We start from the raw sequence: 21,352 nt of genomic DNA, 5'->3' as shown, positions 1-21,352 counted from the left end.
ACCACCAGCCTCTGCAGCCTGGCTCTGTGGGCTCTTCCCTGTGGAGAACATGCATGCACAAGGTTTCCTTCCCACCAGAGCTGCCTCCCCTGGGCTGAAAACAGAGGGTTTGCAATTGCCTATAGAGAGGCTGCTGTAGTGAGTTCCTGAGAATACTGGGCTTTAGAGAGTCAGGCTTACCAGATCAATGCCTAGTTGTTGACTCTGTTCCTGTTGCTATGCCCTCAGGAGCTTGGATTTCTTTCCCTCTTTTCACAAAGGAAGGAGTATTTAAGAGCTGGAAGGGGCCCTAGAGGTCATTGAATTGAAGCCCATCATTTATAGGTTAGGTACTTCAGGCCTAGAAAGGAAATAGAGTTGCTCAGGATCACAGTTCTGGGCATGCTTGAGATTTGAACCCAGGTCTCTTGGGTCCCACTCCGGTTCTGTTTTCATATCCCTCTGGAGGAAGAAGTAGCGTGGGATGGGATGGTAGAACGTGGACTTTGGAGTTAGACATCCACTTTGAGTTAGCCTGGCCACCGTCTAAGTGAATGTCTTTGGATAGGGTGGTAACTTCTGGGCTTCAGTAGATGGTGTTATGTCTGGAGTACCCACGCCCTAGGATTACTGTGAATGTGAGCCTGGCAAATGATAGTAAGTAATAATTGTAAGAGTGTTGATGGTGTCTCTTTTGAGGTCTTGAATTTGATCCAGGTCTTCCATTTGCTAACAGAGCAAATGGAAGACCTGCTTTTTAGGGCCTCACCTGCAGCATATGGAAGTTCCTAGGTTAGGGGTCAAATTGGAGCTGCAGCTGCCGGCCTGTGCCACAGCTCACGGCAACACCAGGTCGTTAACCCTCTGAGTGAGGCCAGGGATTGAACCTGCAACCTCCTGGATAATAGGTTTGTAACCTAATGACGCACAGCGGGAACTCCAAGAGGTCAAGTTCTAAAACCAGCCTTCTTTGGTCTTCCTGGGTCCTTTCTGCCCCTCAGTCCATGCCATTTGGTCCTGAGTATACATGGAAGGCAGCCCATGCCACTTAGAGCCAACTCCTCCGACTCTTCTATAGGCTGTCATGCAGCTGTATAGTGGAGGGGAATTTAAGGAATCATTGGGGGCTATAATCCTGCACAAGAAGCCCACATTTTGGCACTTGGGAGTGCCTGCGTGGTAGAACATCAGTGAGAGATGGGCTTAGGTGCTTTGCAATGAAAGCCTCCCACTGTATCTTTGGTAACTCTCTGCCGCTTTGGGCTTGCTTGGGGGAGTGGAGATCTCTTTGGTTTTCCTGTTCTGTATTTATATTTACAGTATTATGAGGAAGAGAGACCAGTTATGTGGATGGAATAGTCTAGTTTGGGTTTGGCCTGAAGTGGAGCTAGCTGAGTTTAGGGGGTAGAGTTTGGACATGGTGAAAGTAAGGTTGGGTGTGGGAGACTGGATGCTGCTTCCAGGGAATGTGGGAGGGAGACCGGAAATCAGGAACACACAGAGGCGGCTGCTCATCAGTACACGTGCACGTTACTGTGAGGAGGGGATGGTTGAAGAAACTAGGATTATTTTTCAGAGAGAATCAAAGCTTGGGATGGGTGGAAATGCTGGTTGTTCAGAGCTCTAGCAGTTGAATAGGCTTGCTCCATGTGGCCGCATGAGTAAAGCTCTGATGGCAGTTGGGAGGTGGAGGATCGGTAGGTTTTGGCTTGGGTCAGGGAGTACCTTTCAGCAGCATCCCCAGATGGATTCAGCTGCCACTGGAGGTCCTGGGATCCTTGACATGGTGATAGATAGTATTTAAAGAGTTTGGATGGCAGTTCGCTGTAGGCCTTTGCAGCTGTAAATTTACAAAGTACTTTCCTAGATGTGTTTGTTAATGAAACTTTTGAGTGCTTGTTAGGTGTCAGGCCCCAGACCTCAGGGGTAAACAAGACACAAAAGCTGTTAGAAGCTTTTGTCCTGAAAGGCAGAGTTACAAATGGGCGTCCTCTTGTTTACTACCTGAAGTCTAGTCCAACCTACTGACAGAGTTTGATTGGCCTGGCTTTTAGAAACAATTTAAAGTAATCATCTGTGTTTCAAAATATATCAAGAAAGTATATCTAGAAACCTAGAGATTTTCAGCTTTTCTTTTTTAAAAAGTCACTCTGAATATGGGGGGGGGGGGATTCAATGGTATACTTTAAATGGATCAATAGCATTGGTATGTGAATTAAACCAATAGCACGTTACAGGGGGAAAAAAAATGAGAAGATCTGGCCACACTTGCATCTGGTCCTTCATAACTACTGTTTGATGGCAGGATCTAGCTCTTTAAAAAAAAAAAAAAGAAAGAAACGGCCCCACTGCAGCATATGAAAGTTGTGGGCTAGGGGTTGAATCAGAGCTACAGCTGAGGCCTACGCCACAGCAACAGCAGTGAAAGATTTGAGCTGCATCTTTGACTTATACTGTGCTTTGGGCCAACACCAGGTCCTTAACCTACTGAGTGAGGCCTGGGGTCCAACCTGCATCCTCACAGAGATGGGGTCAGATCTTTTTTTTTTTTTTTTTTTTTCCTTTTGTCTGTTTAGGGCCACACCCACGGTGTGTGGAGGTTCCCAGGCTAGGGGTCAAATCAGAGCTGTAGCTGCCGGCCTACGCCACAGCTCTTGGTGACACTGGGTCCTTAACCCACTGAGGAAGGCCAGGGATCAAACCCGAAACCTCATGGTTACTAGTTGGGTTAGTGAACTGCTGAGCCATGACAGGAAATCCCCAAAGTCAGTTCTTTGTCTGAGCCACAAAGGGAACTCCTAGCTCCCTTTAGACAAAGACACCTGCATGATGCCTGTGGGCTCAGACTTCATATGTTTTATCATACAAAGGAGAGAGGACAGCAGTTTGTCCAGCCCACAAGCTAAGGAACATCCTTATTTGGGAAGAGTTTGAGAGACGGTGGGGGAGACTTTAAGGCAAAGGGCAGGGATTGCAGTCCCTGGAGGGGGTCTCCTTACCCACCTCTCTCAGGGAGAGTGGGTGTCATAAGCGAAATAGGACACTACTGGGCCTTGTGGCCTGAGGCCCCAGAGAAGCAGTAGAAAGCTGCCTGAATGCTAAGGGCTGAGCTTACCAGAGAAACTCCGTTATGTTAGGCCCCAGCTAGACTTTACTCCCCTCCCTGCATCTGTGAAATGGGCATAGCATCCTCGCTATCAGTCTCTAATGCACCTTCTCACTCAGAAACCTTTTGGGTATGTGAGTGGCTAAGGCAGCTGTTACTATGTATTAGGTGGAAAGGGAAAAGATTCTGGCTGGAGGCCTTGTGCATCATTGTCTTACTCTTTGGGCGTTGGAACCAAGGCTCATTGGAGCGCTGAGTTCTCCCTAGGGCAACAGTCACAGGAAAGAAGCTTCTTCACGGCAGTTGTGGGTGTGAGTCCTATAGAACAGGGCAGAGAACTCTAGACGGGAGAGTTGGGACCAGCCTTCTAGTAGTCATAGGTCTTTGGCTCATGTGCTGAGACACCTTGGATAGTTGATTGAACCTCTTTGGACTTTCTTTCCCTTTTCTGTAAATGAAAGTGGAGATGACCTTGCAAGGTCCTTTCCCACTGGGATTCAGTTCTCTGTGTCAAATTGGAGGTCAAGACTGCAGACTAAGATTTCATCTAATGGAGATTGCTTTTCCCCACCTGATTGGACCAGCTTTAGAGTATCATTTCCATGAATTTGGCCAGGGCTGTGGGATTCTTCTACCTATGCATGGGATATTCTGCCTTAGCCTTCTGGAAAGTTCTGGGCTGAGGTGAGCTGCTCCAGAGGGTGAGTGCCCTCAGCAGTGTGCAAACAGTGGTGGCCCATCCCTTGGCAGGACTGTCGTTGAGAAGATTCTGTCGTTGCCCTGTACCTGGTTAGATTGGGTGGTTGCTGAGAACCCCCTTCTGGCCCAGAGATTTAGAACCTAGGTCTGGTGGAGGCCAAGGTCATAGTATCAACCGGTTCTGTAAGAAGGGGAGCCAGTCCATCTCAGGAGATTGTCTTGAGTATTCACTGTCCTCAAGGTTATCTAGAGAAGCACTGGCACTTGAGCCTAACCTTTGTTTTTCTAAAAGGAACTAACTTGGCTGCCACCGAAGTGAAAACCATTCATTTACACATTTATTTCAGTAACCTACTAGGTCTTAGACCATGGGAATACTGGTGGGAATAAGATGGAAGGGGCCTTCCCTCATAGTTTACCTTCTGGTGGAATGACATATAAACCAGCCCAGTTGTTCTGATTGTCTATTGCCACCTAGCAAATCACCCCAAAACTTAATAGCATGGAGTTCCCTTCATGGTCAGTGGAAACAGATCTGACTAGCATCCATGAGGACACAGGTTCAATCCCTGGCCTTGCTCAGTGGGTTAATAATCCAGTGTTGCCGTAAACTGTGGTTGTGACGTAGGCTGGCAGCTGCAACTCCAATTCGACACCTAGTCTGAGAACTCCATATGCCAGTGGTGTGGCCCTAAAAAGAACCCCCCCCCCCAAGAAAAAAGTAGTAGCATTAAAAAAAAAAAACAAACAGCCCTTTATTCACTGCTTTATGGAGGAGGATTTGGACAAGGCTTAGTGGGGTGATTGTTCTTTTCTATATGGCAGTGATTGAGGTGGCGTGTACTAGTCTTCAGGGCCCACCACGGCATCACTCGCATGTTTGGAACCTTGACAGGGATGGCTGGAAAGCTGGGTTCAGCTGGAGCTGGAGTGCTTTCAAGTGCCCTCTCAGGCACGGTGATTGCAGTAGTAGGACTTACTACCTAGTGGCTTGAGGCTCCAGAGAGTGGTCAAGAGGTAGGAAGTGGATGCAGTCAGTATATTCCAAGGTCTTGGGCCTGAGCACTGACACAACATCACTTTTGGTGTGTGATGTTGTTAGAGGCCACAGACCCTGCTGAGAATGCAGGGAAGGGTACATGGTACCTGCCTTTCAATGGGAAGAGTGTCAGTTTACTACCATCTCTAGTACTGCTTAGCAGTTCTGGTAGTGGTAAGTGCTGGGAAAGAAACAAACTAAGGCAACTAACTAATAGAAGAGTGTTGGGGGGTGTGGGTGAGGGCATTTTCAATCAAGGCATCAGGGAATGCCTCCAAGGGTGAGCCTGGATGGGTTGATAGGGAGCCTGGTGCTGAGCATTCTAGCCTAGAGGAACACTAGGTGCCAGGAGGTGTAATGAGTATAGACTTCACCAGGGAGCTGACACAAGAAGCCTTCGGAGGTCAGCTTAGGGAGTTTGCATGCTGTTCCGAAAGCTGAGAAGGAGCTGACCTGATCTGATTTCTGTTATTTCTTTCTCCATTCTGTGAATGGACTGGGGTGAAGGATGGGAAGAGGCCAGGTTAGAAGCAAGAAGACCCCTTGGAGACCTCTGCAGTTGTCCAGGAAAGAGCTGGAAAGGAATGGATGACGGCATAGTGACTAGGGCCTGATTTTTTTTTTTTTTTTTTAACTTATTTAGTGTCCTTTCCCATTCCCCCTCCTCCAGACTAGGCCACTTTAAGAGGAAGTTTTCTGATTGCTGTATCATACTTCTTCCTCTCTTCTCACACTGTCCAGAAGTAAAATCAGTTGTACTGTTGTGCTTATTAATCCGAAGGGTGGCCTGGGGCAGGCAGGTGTTTTTCCCCTGGATCCCAGAGCCGAGAGGAGTGTGAGTGTTTTCTCTATCTAGATGGCTTAACTGGCCTGTCCCAGCCTCTATGCTCTGGGATGGAGGTGGAGGGAGGGTGTGGGTGAATAGCATGGGGCCAGCAATGGTGAGGCCTGGAGGCAGAGAATGAGCCCCACATAGGCTGTCTGTGTCACAGTTTTCCTTTCCTGACCCTTTGTTGGAAATTGCAGTTTCCAACTGAAGTAAGTAAGAACTTCAGAGTGGGGTCAGAGCAAGCTGCTTGAGCTGAAAGTTTGGGGATTCATGTTGTTCTTCAGCTCTGTCTCTCATTTCTCCTGACTTGTATGAAGGGATTGGATCCCATGCTCAGGAGTGCATTGCTCATCCATCGCTGATGTGCCTTTATCTTGTCCCTGGGCTTAGCCAGGTGTCCTAGAACCTGCCTCATGGGTAGCTTGCCTTATTGAAGACAGACGCTTCAGGGAACCAGGCCGACTGCCCCAGAGCTTCCATTTCTCATGCGATTTGCAAACTTCTGAGCCATCACACACATCTCATTCATTACCTTGAATCGTGTTCACATCCCCGTGGGATCCAGCTACACTTTTGATGCTCATTTTATAGACTGAAACCAAAAATTTAGAGAGGTTCAGAGATTTGCTCAAGGCTGCACAGTATAGTTTATTAGTGGTTGGGATTCCAGCCCATGGCAGAGAGACTCCAGAATTCTGCCATACTTACCATCTGGCTTTGCATTCTCCCAGGCCACAGAAGTATACATACCTCACCCAAAAAACTTTATGGGAGGGACAGGACACACACAAATCTTTAGACATCAGGAATCGGCACTGGCCCTGGTAGCTTAGCCTGGAGGGCCTCACTTTGCCCCCGACTCCAGCCACTCTCAGTGGGTATGAGCCAGGCCCTGGAACTTCTGATTCTGCTGGGGAGCTCTGGCCACGTACATGAAGCCTGCTGGAAAGAGCCATGCTGACCTTGTGGTTTCTCGGGCATGGCCTCTGGGCCAAAGGGAGGGGTTGGAAGTGGCTCTCTACTGGCATTGGGAGGCTCTCTGACTCTGGGTTACCAAAAGGGATGAGAAACACTATTATGTGCTGGCCTTTTAACTTCTTCTGAAGGCAAAATCTTTTTAGCTTGTTCAGGCAAGACCAGTTCATTGTAGAAAAATACCCAGATGTGTTTTAGTGAAGAGAGAACAAATCCCTTCATATAATCTATTCCAGCGGATGCCATAAATACTACTAAGCAACCATATCTGTGTTTGTGTTTTTTGCCTGTGGCCTGTGAAAATTCCCAGGCCACAGCGGTGACAGTGTCAGGTTCTTAAACTGCTATACCACTAGGAAACTCCCAACCATATCCTTTTAGATTAGTGCTGCCTAATAGAAATACAGTGCACACAATGTATGTAATGAAATTTTTTCTTTTCTTTTTTTGTCTTTTTAGGGCCGCATCCTCAGCATATGGAGGTTCCCAGGCCAGGGGTCGCATCGGAACTGTAGCCGCTGGCCTGTGCCACAGCCACGCCAGATCCGAGCTGCATCTGTGACGTACACTATAGCTCATGGCAACGCCGGATCCTCAACCCATTGAGCAAGGCCAGGCATCGAACCTGCGTCCTCATGGATGCTAGTCAGAGTCGTTTCCACTGAGCTATGACGGAAACTCCAGAAACATGGGCTTTCAAAGGCACCTTTCTTAAAACCCTCAAAGCAGCCTGTGAAAAGGAAATTCACCTTTTCCTGACGGGGAAGATGAAGGAGCTGACCAGTACTCCATGGCTGCCAGTGTGGATGCGCACACCCCAGCTTTCGCCTGAGGCCCCTGCTACTCTAGTACTCCCTGCTGGCCTCTACAGTTGATCTGAAACCACTGCGCCTGGGCCAGAATTCACATGTAGCATGTGCACCTGCGTGCACATACCACCTTTTGCTGAGGGAAGCAGGCCCACATAGGGGAAGCTTACTGACCCAGGCTTTCATACAGGGGTGCGCTGTTTAAAACATAAGCACTCTAATGCTTTCCATCACACTCAGTTGGCTTTTAAGAGCCTACTGCTTGGGTTTGCAACTAGCAAAGTACAAGAGGAAACCATCGAGGGGTGGGCAGAGTCGTTGCCTTGGGTTTGTCCTGGGGTGTCCCCAAAGCCCACAGCACGTCCCTGGTGGAGGTTGGCCAGCAATGGGAAAAAGGCCAGCTGGGCCAAAGGGGGTGCAGAAAGGGACATGGGTTGGCCCGGCAAGGTCAGAATTGAGAAATTTCTAAGTACTTGGTTAGTTCGTCAGACAGTGCTGCCCCCTCTAGGGCAAGGGCATAGGTGCTTCCTACTAGGCCACTTTTGTGGCAAGAACCTTACTCCTTAGAGATTTGTAGGAGCGTGGTTTCATTTTTTCCATCCCCTGTACCCAAACCTGTCCCTTGATTTTTCAGTGTGTAAAATGAGACTGCCTCTAAGTGTATCACTAGCCTGCTGCTGGCCACCTTCTGCTCCTTCGTCTGGAAGGCTGAGATGAGGCAGACCTTGGATTGGCCCTCACAGAAAGGTGACCAGATTACTGATGATTGGGGTTTTGAGGACTGGGTGGATCCATGAAGTCCATTTTCCTCTTCCATTACTGTAGTACCTGTACCAGGTGTCCACAGGCTGAGAGGGGCCTGCCTTGGGTACCAAGGAGGCTGCTTGGTTTGTCCTCCTCTGGGAGCTCATTGTCCTGAGGTGGGACGCTGTCCAAGGTGGCCTGCCAGAGCTGAGGATTCCAAGCCACCATCCTTTGATTACTCCTGGGATCTCGTCTTACTCATCAGGTGCTTGGATTAAAAGGGTTGGTACTGCTTTTGAGATTGCATTTAAGACATTACAGAACATTTCTTTGCTCATATCTCACAGTGCCCTTGAGGTGGGTGGTAGTTGGCCCCCTTTTATGGAGAAATTCCTACTACATGAGCTCGTGAAGATTAAGGGACCTTCTCAAGTCAGAGTTAAAAACTGGCAGAGCTAGTCTTCTTCCCCCACCCACTTGAAGCACAACTAATAAGGAAAAAATTCAGAAGAGTAAAAAGATAAACATCAGTCTTTCTATTAGGTGAGGTATTGCAAGGGAGGCACTTAGCACAGTGACAGATCATACTTAAGGACTCAATAGTAGCTCCATAATTTTTTTTTTTTTTTTTTCTCTTTAAGACGCTTGACTATGTCACCCTTTCTATACAGGAGCTGTGGGCATAGCAGTTTGTCCTTTGAGCGGGAGGCCCTTCTGCCAAGCCTGAGGAAAGGAGTATGCGGGCAGTGGCAGCCTAAGAAAACCCAACTCCTGGCTGGGAGGAGAGAGGCCGCTAACGTTCTCTGTTGGCTGCAGCTAAGCTTGCAGTTGATCTGGAATGTTCTCTTCTATTCCAGGTCTTCCCAGTCCCACCCCCTGACTAGTATCAACACTGTCATGTCCCTCTGAGGTGGCAGCTCTTTGGAGATCCTAGACTGGCGGAGAGCCAGAGTCCAAGGGGACTTTGGAAGCCATCTGGTCACTTTTCATTTTGCAGAAAACTGGCTGTTAACCAAAGTCTCTCAGGTGGCAGCAAGGTAATCAGGATGCCTATGCTAGCTCTCTCCTCCTTCTGCCCTTTTCCCTCAGGGGTGAAGAAATGGGAGGCCCTTCAAATGGTTGATGCTACAGGAGTGGAGATAAGAGCATTAGGCCTGGCAGCATGCACCCCAGGTGACCCACTGTAGTTGCTGTCACTCCTGGTCCTCCAGACACAAGCCTTCAGCTTTCTTCCCTCTCTCGAGCTGGGTCAGCTATTGACATACCTCGAGCCCTGAAAAGGCCAGGGAAAGCCTCAAATGGAGGAGAATATTGCTCCTAAAAGCAGTTCCCCTCTTCCCCAGTGATGGTCTCTTCAAGACGGAGCGTAGACATGGTTCTAGGAGAGGTGAGGAGCGCTAAGCAAACATCCAGGACTTAGTACCTAAAAGGTTCAGCAGTAGGCTTGAGATGAGGTGGAATAATCTGTCTGTAGCCTTAGTCAGTTACTCAGAAGTATCTATAAACTTCCAAGTAATAGCTAACAAGTCTTAAGTATTTCCTATGTACTTTTCCAAGCACTTTACAAGTATCAACTCATTTAATCTTTAGACTCCCAGTAGGTTAGAAACTCTATTCCCATTTACAGAAATCCCCAATCATGGAGATAGGAGTTGCAGAGCCGAGACTCTGGAGCCCATGCTCTTACTTACTTGTGCCGCCACCCTGCTGCTGGTGGTGAAGTAGGGTCATCCAGGCTGACCTTGGGGAAGTAGCAGCCTAGTGCCCTTTGTACAGAGTCACCCATTCCATAGCTCTCACTTCTGATGATGCATTTTCTTCTTCCTGGGCCTTGGCTTAAGCTTTCTGGAAGAGCCCAGGCCTACGGGTTGCAGGTCTTACCTGGGGTGAGGACAGGGTGGTCTCTGAAGGGAAAGTGCCATTGAACTCACCACCACCTATGTCACCTCTCAGGTCCGTCAGTAGTTTCATCGGCCAGATGCTTGGCATTTTCACCTCTTCACTATCCACAGTGCGTAGGGTGGGCTAAATAGTTAATTTTGTCCTTTTTGAGGAGGGGGCCGCACCCACTGCATATGGAGATTCCCAGGCTAGGGGTCTAATCAGAGCTGTTGCTGCCGGCCTACCCCACAGCCACAGCAACACCAGATCTGAGCCTCATCTGGAGCCTACACTGCAGCTCACAGCAACCCAGGATTCTTAACCCACTGAGTGAGCCACAACCTCATGGTTCCTAGTCGGATTCATTTCCGCTGCGCCACAATGGAAACTCCTAAGTAGTTGTTGAGATGAAGACTGTTTGCCAGTTGTTAACAAACTGGAATTATAAAGACATTTGTGGTAATTTATGACAGGCTTTTCTTGAGCCTGTTTACTGTTTGAGGATCCTGAATACAGCATCCCACATAGTCGAGATTAACCAGTTACAGGTGGAGTTAAGATTAAGGCTTTATGGAGTTCCCGTCGTGGTGCAGTGGTTAACGAATCCGACTAGGAACCATGAGGTGGCGGGTTCGATCCCTGCCCTGGCTCAGTGGGTTAACGATCCGGCGTTGCCGTGAGCTGTGGTGTAGGTTGCAGATGCGGCTCGGATCCTGCATTGCTATGGCTCTGGCATAGGCTGGCGGCTACAGCTCCGATTGGACCCCTAGCCTGGGGATCTCCATATGCCACAGGAGCGGCCCAAGAAATGGCAAAAAGACAAAAAAAAAAAAAAAAAAAAAAAGCTTAAGGCTTTATGGAGTTCCTGTCATGGCTCAACAGAAATGAATCTGACTGGTACCCATGAGGATGCAGGTTTGATCCCTGGCCTTGCTTAGTGGGTTAAGGATCTGTCGTTGCTCTGAGCTGTGGTGTAGGTCATGGACACAGCTCACATCCCATGTGGCTGTGGCATAGGCCAGCGGCTACAACTGTGACCAAAAAAAAATTACTTGAAAAAAAAGATTAAGGCTTTGTATAAGCAGAGCCCTCAGAGGATAGGGACTGTTTTGTTTACCGTTACTTCCTCAATACCCGGCACACAAAACCCCTCATGTCAGTGGTGAAGTTTCTTGATAGAGCGGCAGGAGTCCAGGACTGGCATCTTGTTTTTGGGAGAAGCCAGGAAGCTCACTGTGTCTCCGTTCCCTCTCATTGTGTAACATGAGGAGAACCATGTCCACCCTTCCTACCTCAAACTGATACTGTGCTGGATGAGGGACGACCTTATGAGCCCTTGTCACCAAGAATAAGGAAAGGCAGCTTTCCTGAATGGGTGTTTATGTTCTGTTCAGCTCCTGCTGGAGCCTTGGAGCAGGACCTACATAAAACATCTGCTTTTCTATCTCCCTCTCCCCCCTCCTGCCTGTCTTTTGTCCTATAGAATCCTTGCAGTTTCCTCCATCCTCTTGTTTCTGATCTGCTGGTGGAGGCATAATTCTCCTGGGCTTGGTGCAGGCCAGAGCCCACACCTTTGGGTTGCGGCACAAGAGCGTTGTCTTCGCAGCAAGCAGTGCTTTGATTCCTGGCTGTGCTTTGCCCCTGAGCTGAGTGGCGTCATCCTTGCCTGGCAGGTGAGCTAATAGGCTCAGAGAAATGGATTCTGATGGTCAGTCCCCTGTAGGGTCTGCTTGACTGAGCTGGATCCTTCGGGGACCTAAAGAGCCCATAGAGTCTATATCCTGCAGTGCTGAGAGGCCTCGGGTCGTCTGGGCTTTCAGATCCTTGGGGTTAGTTACTTTGTCCCTGTGTGACCTTTGGCTAGCCACTCAGCTTCTGGGTCTCCTCTAAAACTGGGGTAGTTCTGCCTTGTGAGGGTTAAAAAATGAATGCATAAGAGGTCTCAGTAGAGGCCTTCGATAAGTGCTTGGTAAGTGATGGCCATTGTTTAAGCCATCCAGACCTCAGGGCATTGGGTGAGCAAATAGGGAGTCTTAGGGGAAGAGTGGAGGCTGTCTGGTTATAAGGAGGAGGCAGACAGTTTCCTTCAGAGCCTTTATTCATCTGGCACAGCCATAGTCAGGAGCTCGTTGTGAAACTATATCTTGAACCCAGCCCAAACTTTTTTTGTGATCTAATAATCTCTCAAGAAACAAGCTTGAGACTCCTTGGCCTGACCAGTCTTGGTTCCTGATACCGGAGACTGGATGGTGGGTAAAGAGAGGGTGAGCTCCTCATGCATCCATCTCTCCTTGGGCTGCTGTCTGTGTGTGTAATTCAAACACGCTTCCTCCTGCTCTCGTGAGCCAGTTAGTTCCTGTCTGCAATTCCTTTCTGTAAATGTGAGACCCTGGACTGGGATGTGGAGACCAGGGTCTCCTTCCTGCCAGTCATGCTCATAGATAGGTCAGTTTTTAAACATTAATTGGCATCAGCATTGCACAGGAACCTGTTAATAAAACTTAAGATGCCCATGCTCTGCCCCCCATCTGAAAACTGATTTCTGGAGGTTGGGGAAAGGCAGAAATCTGCATTTGAGCCAAGCATCCCCCACCCAGGCCAAGGTATTCTTAGATTATGGAAGTGGTTTTGCAAGTCTGCTCACTGATCTCGGTTTCCACAGCTATGAGATGAGGGTTTTTTAATACAGCCTTCCACTCTGGAACTCCAGCTGAGTGGGAGATAAAGTGGGAAGGGGGCTCAGGTTCCATTTGTATCAGGATAGTTCTGCTATTTATTTTGCTTTTTAGGTCTGCACCCAAGGCATATGGAAGTTCCCAGGCTAGGGATCCATTCAGAGCTATAGCTGCTGGCCTGTACCACAGCCACAGCAAAGGCAATGCCAAATCCCTGACCCACTGAGCGAGGCCAGGGATCGAACCTGCATCCTCATGGATACCAGTTGGATTCATTTTTCTTGTGCCACATGGGGAACTCCTGCTATTTATTTTTCTTCTCAAGACATTATTAAATATTTGGAGTTACTGCTGTGGTACAGTGGCTTAAGGATCTGGCATTGCTGCAGCTGTGGCACAGGTTATAGCTGCAGCTCAGATTCGATCCCTGGCCCTGCAGTGGGTGCGGCCGGAAGAAAAAAAGGAAGTTAAGTATTTAATACAAAATGAAAAAGAAAAAACACTAAAACAAGAACTCATGTACTTATTAGCCAATTTAAGAAGCGCAGCCCTCATTTTAAAATACTAAATGCATAGATTATTTCCCAAGGCAAAAAATGAAAGCAAAAATAAACAAATGGGACCTAATCAAACTTAAAGGCTTTTGCACAGCAGAGGGAACCATAAATAAAATGAAAAGGCAACCTATGGAATGGAAGAAAATATTTACAAACAGTGCAACTGACAAGGGGTTAATTTCCAGAACATATAAACAGCTCATACAACTCAAATCAAAAAAAAAAAAAAAAAAAGGCAACTAATCCAAAAAAATGGGCAGAAGACCTAAATAGACCTTTCTCCAAAGAAGACATACAGGTGGCCAACAGGCACATGTAAAGATGCTCAACATTTGCTAATTAGAGAAATGGGAATCAAAGCCACAATGAGGTATCACCTCACACTGGTCACCACTGGAATGACCATCATCAGAAAGTCTACAAATAATAAATACTGGAGGAGTTCCCATTGCAGCTCAGTGGTAATGAACTCGACTGGTATCGATGAGGATGCGGGTTCAATCCTCGGCCCCGATCAGTGGGTTAAGGAACTGGCATTGCCACAAGCTGTGGCCTGTGTTGCAGATGCCATGGATCCTGTGTTGCTGTGGCTATGGCTTAGGCAAGCTGCAGCTCTGATTGGACTCCTAGCCTGGGAACTTCCATATGTCGCAGGTGTGGCCCTAAAAGGGAGAAGAAAAAAGAAAAGAAAAAAGATACTGGGGAGGCTGCAGAGAAAAAGGAACCCTCCTATACATTGGTAGGAATGTAAACTGGTGTAGCCACTGTGGAAAACAGTATGGAGATTCCTTAAAAAACTAAAACTAGGCGTTTCCGTCGTGGCGCAGCGGAAACGAATCCAACTAGGAACCATGAGGTTGCAGGTTTGCTCCCTGGCCTTGCGCGGTGGGTTGAAGATATGGCATTGCTGTGAGCTGTGGTGTAGGCCGGCAGCTACAGGTCCGATTCGACTCCTAGCCTGGGAACCTCCATATGCTGCGAGTGCGGCCCTAAAAGGACAAGGACCAAAAAAATAAAAAAACTAAAACTACCACATGATCCAACAGTCCTGCGCCTGGGCATATAGCTGGAAAAGTCGTAGACTTTTTTATTTTTCCCTCTTTTACAGCTGCACCTGTAGCATATCGAAGTTCCCAGACCAGGAGTTTAATCAGAGCTATAGCTGCAGCACTACCACGGCAGTGCCGGATCCGTAACCCACTGAGCCAGGGATTGAATCCACATCCTCACAGAGACAGTGTCAGGTCCTTAACCCACAGAGTCACATCGGGAACTCCCAGGAAGGAAACTTAATTTGAAAAGATGCATGTACCCTAGTGTTCATAGCAACCCTGTTTACAGTCGCCAAGGCATGGAAGCAACTTATATGTTCCTCAATAGATGAATGGACAAGGAAGACATTTACAGAAGCATGAATGAACCTAGAGATTAAGTGAAGTCATACAGAGAAAGACAAATATGATATCAATTCCAGGTGTATATATAAAAAAATAAATGAACTAATTTACAAAACAAACAGACTCATGGAAAACAGACGGGGAAAGGAGAAGGATATAAAGGAGGAGTATAAAATGAACAGATACAGCCGACTACACATAAAATAGATAAGCAACAAGGATTTACTGTGTAGCACAGGGAACTATATTGAGCATCTTATAATAACCTATACTGGAAAATAATCAAAATATATAGTATATATAACAATCTTTTGCTGTACACCTAAAACTAATACGTACATTAATCAACTATACTTCAATAAAAGTTTTTTTTTTTTTTTTAAGTACTGAATATAGTGTTGTGGTTCTGAGGAATACCCCTGTCATAGTTAGCAGGCATAACTCACTTGGGCTATTAGAGTAACTCCCAACTGTGTCCAGAGGAAACCTACCTTAGAATAACCAAGCAGATTCCTGACTTCAACATTCCTAAGCAAAAATCTGTGGAAGGTAGGGGAGTTCCCATTGTGGCTCAGTGGTTAACGAATCCGACTAGGAACCATGAGGTTGAGGCTTCGATCCCTGGCCTTGCTCAGTGGGTTAAGGATCCGGTGTTGCTATGGGCTGTGGTGTGGGTTACAGATGTGGCTCGGATCCTGCGTTGCTGTGGCTCTGGTGTAGGCCGGCGGCTACAGCTCTGATTGGACCCCTAGCTTGGGAACCTCCATATGCCAAGGGAGAAGCCCAAGAAATGGCAAAAAGACCAAAAAAAAAAAAAATCTCTGGAAGGCGGGATCCAGGAATCTTCATTTTGGCAGATTCATAAGATAATTATTTTGCATACTGAAATCTGAGGGCTAAAGTCCTCAAGGCCTCTGTAGCAGTGGTTTCAGAAATAGCTTGTACCCCTGGAAAGCTGTTTCATCTAAAGTTGTAGTTAGAGGAGTTCCCATTGTGGCTCAGTGGTTAACAAGTCCAACTAGCATCCGTGAGGACGTGCTTTCGATCCCTGGCCTCGCTCAGTGGGTTAAAGGATCCGGCGTTGCGTGAGCTGTGGTGTAGGTTGAAAATGAAGCTCAGATCCTGAGTTGTTGTGGCTGTGGTGTAGGCTGGCGGCTACAGCTCGGATTTGACCCCTATCCTGGGAACCTCCATTTGCTGCTGGTGCAGCCCTAAAAAGAACCCCCCCCAAAAAAGCATGATCAATGAATGTGAGAATAGAATTAAAGGACAGTAGGACTGAAGATGACAAGACCCTAATCCCCACCCCACCCCAACCACAGGCTTCTGAGTAGAGAAACTTAACGGCACCCAGAGGGGAATTCTTAAGCTCCAACAGCAAGGGCTGTAGTGCCTACGCCAGGATTGGCGTCAGTCTCCTTACTACTAGCCCAGCACTCTGGACCCTGCACCACTCTCATGGAGCATGGCTCAGAAATGGTCCTTCCTATTTATTGTGGCCATATTTAGCAATTAAAAATACTGGGTAGGAGTTCTTTGGTGGCTCATGGGTTAAGGCTCTGGCTTTGTGCTGTGGCTCAGGTCACTGCCGTGGCTTGGGTTCATTGGGAACTTCCACATGCCACAGGCACAGCCAATAAAAAAGAGAAATACAGGTTACCCAGTTAAATTTGACTAATAGATAAGCAGTAAGTAATTTTTTTAGTGTAAGGTGTGCCAAATATTACATGGGACATAATTATTCTAAAAAATTACTGTTAATCTGAAATTTGCTAAATCTGGCAACCATAGTCCTTTTTTAAAAAATAAAAACACCAGATTCAGGAATTGATTCAAAGATATTTTTAAAATAACTACCATGCATTTATGGTAGGTTCTTTGTTTAACTGTGACCTTATTTTAGTTGTCACGCAATCCTGTGAGCTAGCAGTTATCATGAACCCCTTTCATAGTTTCAGAAAACAAGAGGTTAATACTCTAGGATCTTTGATACTTTCCTGTCTCCTGATGAATCTGCTTGTTTTGCCTGTTGTTCCTTTGGGGCCCCATTAATGCCTATCAAGTTACAAGCTGCATGAGAAATTGGTCAGATTGACTATCTCCCCTGGCCTTGAGTTACTAATTTGATGGCAGCTGGTGTTTAGAACATTCTCATATGGACTCCGAAGTCCATGCTTAACAGTTGCTCTGTCCTGCCTCTTAGCCATTGGGCCTAGTTGGGAGAGGGTCTGATTGGGGGAGAGTGGGGAAGGGGCTTAGGTAGGGGTCAGATTCCCTCCAAGTTTGCTGAAGTGTGAAGGGGTGGAATAGGGCAGCAGTGAGCAAGTGTCGGGAGTCTGCAGGTGGGGCAGCCTGTCTCCATATCCAGGGCTCTCTCTGCTCTTTCCCAATTAGAGTATCGAATGTAGCACTGAAGGGGCCTCCAGAGTTGGCCCAAACTCGGCATCAGAGACAAATCAGCTGCTTTGGAGGAGCAAGACCAATATGGCTGAACTGGATTAGGGGAACTAATCTCCCCCCCCCCCACCTTTTTTTGGCCCTATCCCCAGCAGATAAGGAAACTTATGGAAGTTCCTGGGCCAGGGATTGAATCTCAGCCGGAGCTGCTACCTATGCCATAGCTTCACCAGTGCTGGATCCTTAACCAACTGTGCTGGACTGGGGTTTGGACCGGTGCCTCCACAGAGACAAGCTGATGGTTAATCCACTGTGCTACAGCGGGAACTCCATGGGGGAACTAGTCTTTACCGAAAAACTCCAACTCCTGTGGTGCTTCTGGGATACTTGGTGAGTCTTTCCCATTTTTGCTGGAGTTTTCTGGTTACCAAGTATCCCCAGTCCTAAGGGCTGGAGCTTTTTAGGATCTGGTCATTTCAGAGAGCAGGAAACTCAAGATTAGTGAGGGTGCCCACCCTGCCACACTGGATAGATGGCTCATCAGCCCTCCAGGGCCTGCTTACCTCATGTCTTCCAGAAGCAGCCAAGGGCCTTCCCTGGCGAAGTAAAGTAAACTGGCCAAAGTGGAGACCCACTCCCAGGTCCACTTCACCCAGGGCCCTGCTTCTTTTCTGTCATGTATTCCAGTTCCATGTGAGAAGCCATCCTTAAAGACAAAGGGCCTGGGGTTCCCGTCATGGCTCAGTGGTTAATGAACCTGACTAGTATCCATGAGGACATGGGTTTGATCCCTGGCCTTTGCTCACTAGCATGGGAACCTCTGTGTGCTGCAAGTGCTGCCCTAAAAAGACAAAAGACCAGAAAAAGGGGCGGGGGCTTCCCAGGACTTGCTAGAAGAGAAGCACCACCAGCAGTTGTGGAGAGTGGTACCTGGAATGCTTGGGTCAGGCGGCAGAAATTTGATGTTGAGAGCCAGCTCCATGACAGTTCACTGGTCACTTGGGGTCGTCTCTCCCGGACCTCAGTTTCCTTATCTGTACAAGAGTATGAGTGAGTTCTCAAGTCCCTTCCAGCCTCTTCACTCCAATAACAGGAATGATCCAGAGTAATTTCTTGGGGATTCAGAAGTTTCTTGCAGCAGAGAATGCCTTAGATTTAGGACAGTAAAAATGAGTTTGCGTTACCTAAGGCAGTAGGTGATCACAGGGATAAGGGAAGTGATGTCACCAACCTCCTGCGTCAGGATGCTGGAGTCGGGGAGTTCCCGTCGTGGCTCAGTGGTGAACGAATCCACCTAGGAACCATGAGGTTGCGGGTTCAGTCCCTGCCCTTGCTCAGTGGGTTAGGGATCTGGCGTTGCCGTGAGCTGTGGTGTAGGTTGCAGATGCGGCTCGGATCCCTGTGTTGCTGTGGCTCTGGCGTAGGCCGGTGGCTACAGCTCTGATTGGACCCCTAGCCTGGGAACCTCCATATGCCGCGGGAGTGGCCCAAGAAATGGCAAAAAGACAGAAAAAAAAAGAAAAGAAAAAAAGGATGCTGGAGTTGGGCCACAGTGTTGCAGCCTGCCTGAGGACTCACTCTGAAATCCAGAGCCTAGCTACTGATGACTGGCTTAGGAGAGCATGTAGGAGCCTACAAGCTGAATAGGGCTTGAAAATTTTTTTTGGTTTGTTTGTTTGTTTAAGGGCTGCGCCTTTGGCATATGGAAGTTCCCAGGCTGGAGGTTGAATCAGAGCTACAAATGCCAGCCTGCACCACAGCCCCAGCAACATGGGATCCACGCTGAGTCTGTGACCTACACCGCAGCTCAGGACAATGCTGGGTCCTTCACCCACGGAGCGAGGCCAGGGATGGGAACCTGCGTCCTGATGGATATCAGTCAGGTTCGTTACCGCTGAACCACAGCAGGAACTCCTAGGGTTTTGTTTTTTAAGGTGAACTCATTAACAGTATTTAGAAAGCAGGGAATTTCTCTGCCATATCAAATTTATTTTTATACTTTTCTTGAGAACTAAGAAGCTCTAGCTATATCAGTCTGTGTTCATGGGTGGAGCTACGATTGCTTATGGTGCCCCCTTAGTTGGTGCCCCTTTAGCTGGTGCCTGTGCTTCCAGCTGGCCTTGCCAGCCAGCCTTGTGATTTATGTACGGCCTGGGGCCTGGAAGCTGAAGTCTGGGACATCTGGGGAGTTCCTGTGCTGTTCTGTTTGTTGCATACTCTCTCTGTCCTCTGTTTCCCACAAGTGGTGTCTGGTGTTTGGGTTGAAGCACACTGATTCCAACTTGAAGGAGAACAGGGAGGGCCTAGGTCTAGACTCTGAAGTGGTTGTGGCTGCCAGATTGCACAGCTGTGTTGTTCAGACATAAAGCAAAGGGGTAATTAACCTCTTTCCTGGAAAAGAATGCTCTGGAAGTCCTTTGAGAAGAACCCACACCGATGGAAATTTCTTCCTTCAGAAAATATTTATTGTGGCCCAGCCATGTACATATAGGTTGCAGTCTTGGGTTCCAGGGGCCAGTGTGCAAGGCAGAAATGACCCCTGCCCTTGTGGGCTCCCAGTCGTTGTCCACATAGGGCGTGTTGTAGGTTGGTGAGGGTCAAGGTGGGGTCAGCCTATACCTGGGTTTCAGGCCCAGTTCTGCTCTCTACCAGGCAGGTGGCCTCTCCGAGCCTGTTCCCTCCTTTATAAACTGGGAGCCATCATCACTTTTATCTGCCTCCTAGTGTGGTTGTGAAAAATAAACTACTTCATGTGAAGAACTTGGGCACTTTTCAGGGCTAGCATATGGACTCAGGAATTGATTAGTCTAATGAGGTCGAGATGCACACGAACGAAACCATTTCAGGGGCTCGGGAGTGCTGTGAAGACTCCACGTGATAGACTCAATTAGAACTTGGTCCAGAGTTGCTAGTTTGGCAGCTAGAGAAGGCCTCTTTATCTATGCTGCAATCTGCGAGGAATGTCACACGGAGTATATACTTAGTCCTTTTGAGGCAATTGAGTGATCACACATAGGCACCTAGTCAGTACCCAGTAAAGGGTGGCTATTAGGATTGCCATTCTAATTGGCACCAGATGTGCTCCTCAGCGAAGTTGGGTTAGGGATCTGGTGCATGGTGGCCAGGAGCTTCACTGACTGCAGATACACCTCAGCTGTGATGATGATTAATTAGCTTTGGGCACTGGTACCAGTAGTGGGGGCCACCACAGCCCCCTCAGGGTGGCAGAGTCCCTGTCTGGGCGGCGAGAGTCACCTCAGGCTAAAGGGTCACTGTAGGCTAAAGATAGTTGACTGGGGCTGGGCTGGGCATCCTGTGACCAGAGCCCGCGGCCCCGCCCTCTACCTAAGCCAAGGGGGAACAGACTTTGCAGAAACTTGCTTTGAGTGGAGCCTCAGGATGGTCTGAGCTTCTGAAGGTTTCCTCTCTGCCCACTTCTCCTTCCCACAAGGGCACCCTTCAACCATCCCTCTCTGGTGTTTGACCTGCAGGTCTGGGGGAGTGGGAGGGTGGCACCAAGAAAGGCTTCTGAGAGGTGTAGCAGCTGTAGGAATCGCGAACAAGGTGAGGAGGTTCACACAGCATTGTTTCTTTTACTCTGTAGAGGCTTGTTCCTGTGGCAGAGTGGTGGGGCGGGTGCTGTTGGGTCAGTGGGGATGAGGTGAAAGCCCGTGGTCCTCGAACTCCTCCACTCCTCTGGGTGGCCGACAGTTGCGCCTACTCGGGTTTTTCTAAGTCTGTTCCCGGGCTGGCCTGGGAGGAACTGGCACAGGTGGGTAATATAATCCAGACGCCTGCCTGCCTCACTTTCCCCTTTAATGGTTTTTCTGCTTTCCACAGTCAGGGGCTCGGGCTGCAGCTCAGTCAGTAATGGAGATAGAGTCCATGTCAGCTAGACACCCATCCTTCCCACAGGCCAGGCCCCCAACCTCACTGGGGCAAAGACAGAAGTGGAGGAATGGGGGGGCGGGGACCTGGTGAAGACAGGAACCGGCAGTGCCTCTTTGCTCACAGGGCTGTGGAGGTGCCAAATGTAGAGGCTTATGCTGGGTCTGCTTGGAGGCAATTTCACCTGCCCCTCTCTGGGTGGGGAGAAGAGATTGTCACGTTGCTGTTGTTCAAACCTAAGAGTGTCACTTGGCTTGCATTGTGACCTTAGGCTTCCCTGATGTGGGCCTTGGTTTTTTTCATTGTGTAGAAAGGTGCCCTGTAAGCTCAGCCTTTTCAGATTCCTTCATCAGATATTAAATCAATCTCTAGGAGAC

At 48.3% G+C, this 21,352-nt stretch overlaps 1 protein-coding gene and 1 long non-coding RNA gene across 4 annotated transcripts in view; one reads left to right on the top strand and one right to left on the bottom strand.

The window, feature by feature from the left end:
• The window catches only part of LARP1 (La ribonucleoprotein 1, translational regulator), a 93,489-nt gene that overhangs the window by 41,891 nt on the left and 30,246 nt on the right, over positions 1-21,352 (top strand). The gene's annotated exons all lie outside the window — the stretch shown is intronic.
• On the bottom strand, positions 4,422-18,618 carry LOC146395681 (uncharacterized). Its single transcript, XR_014831031.1, has 2 exons — positions 15,452-18,618; positions 4,422-7,095 (listed from the first exon to the last, which is right to left on the bottom strand). It is a non-coding gene; the product is annotated as an uncharacterized LOC146395681 (long non-coding RNA).

This window comes from Sus scrofa, chromosome 16 (assembly GCF_054392235.1).
Source record: "Sus scrofa isolate SSC_HxYL_T2T_F1_AM1 chromosome 16, Sscrofa_HxYL_maternal_Yorkshire_Landrace_v2.0, whole genome shotgun sequence".
Lineage (NCBI taxonomy): Eukaryota > Metazoa > Chordata > Mammalia > Artiodactyla > Suidae > Sus > Sus scrofa.
This window is presented reverse-complemented; position numbering and strand designations above follow the sequence as displayed.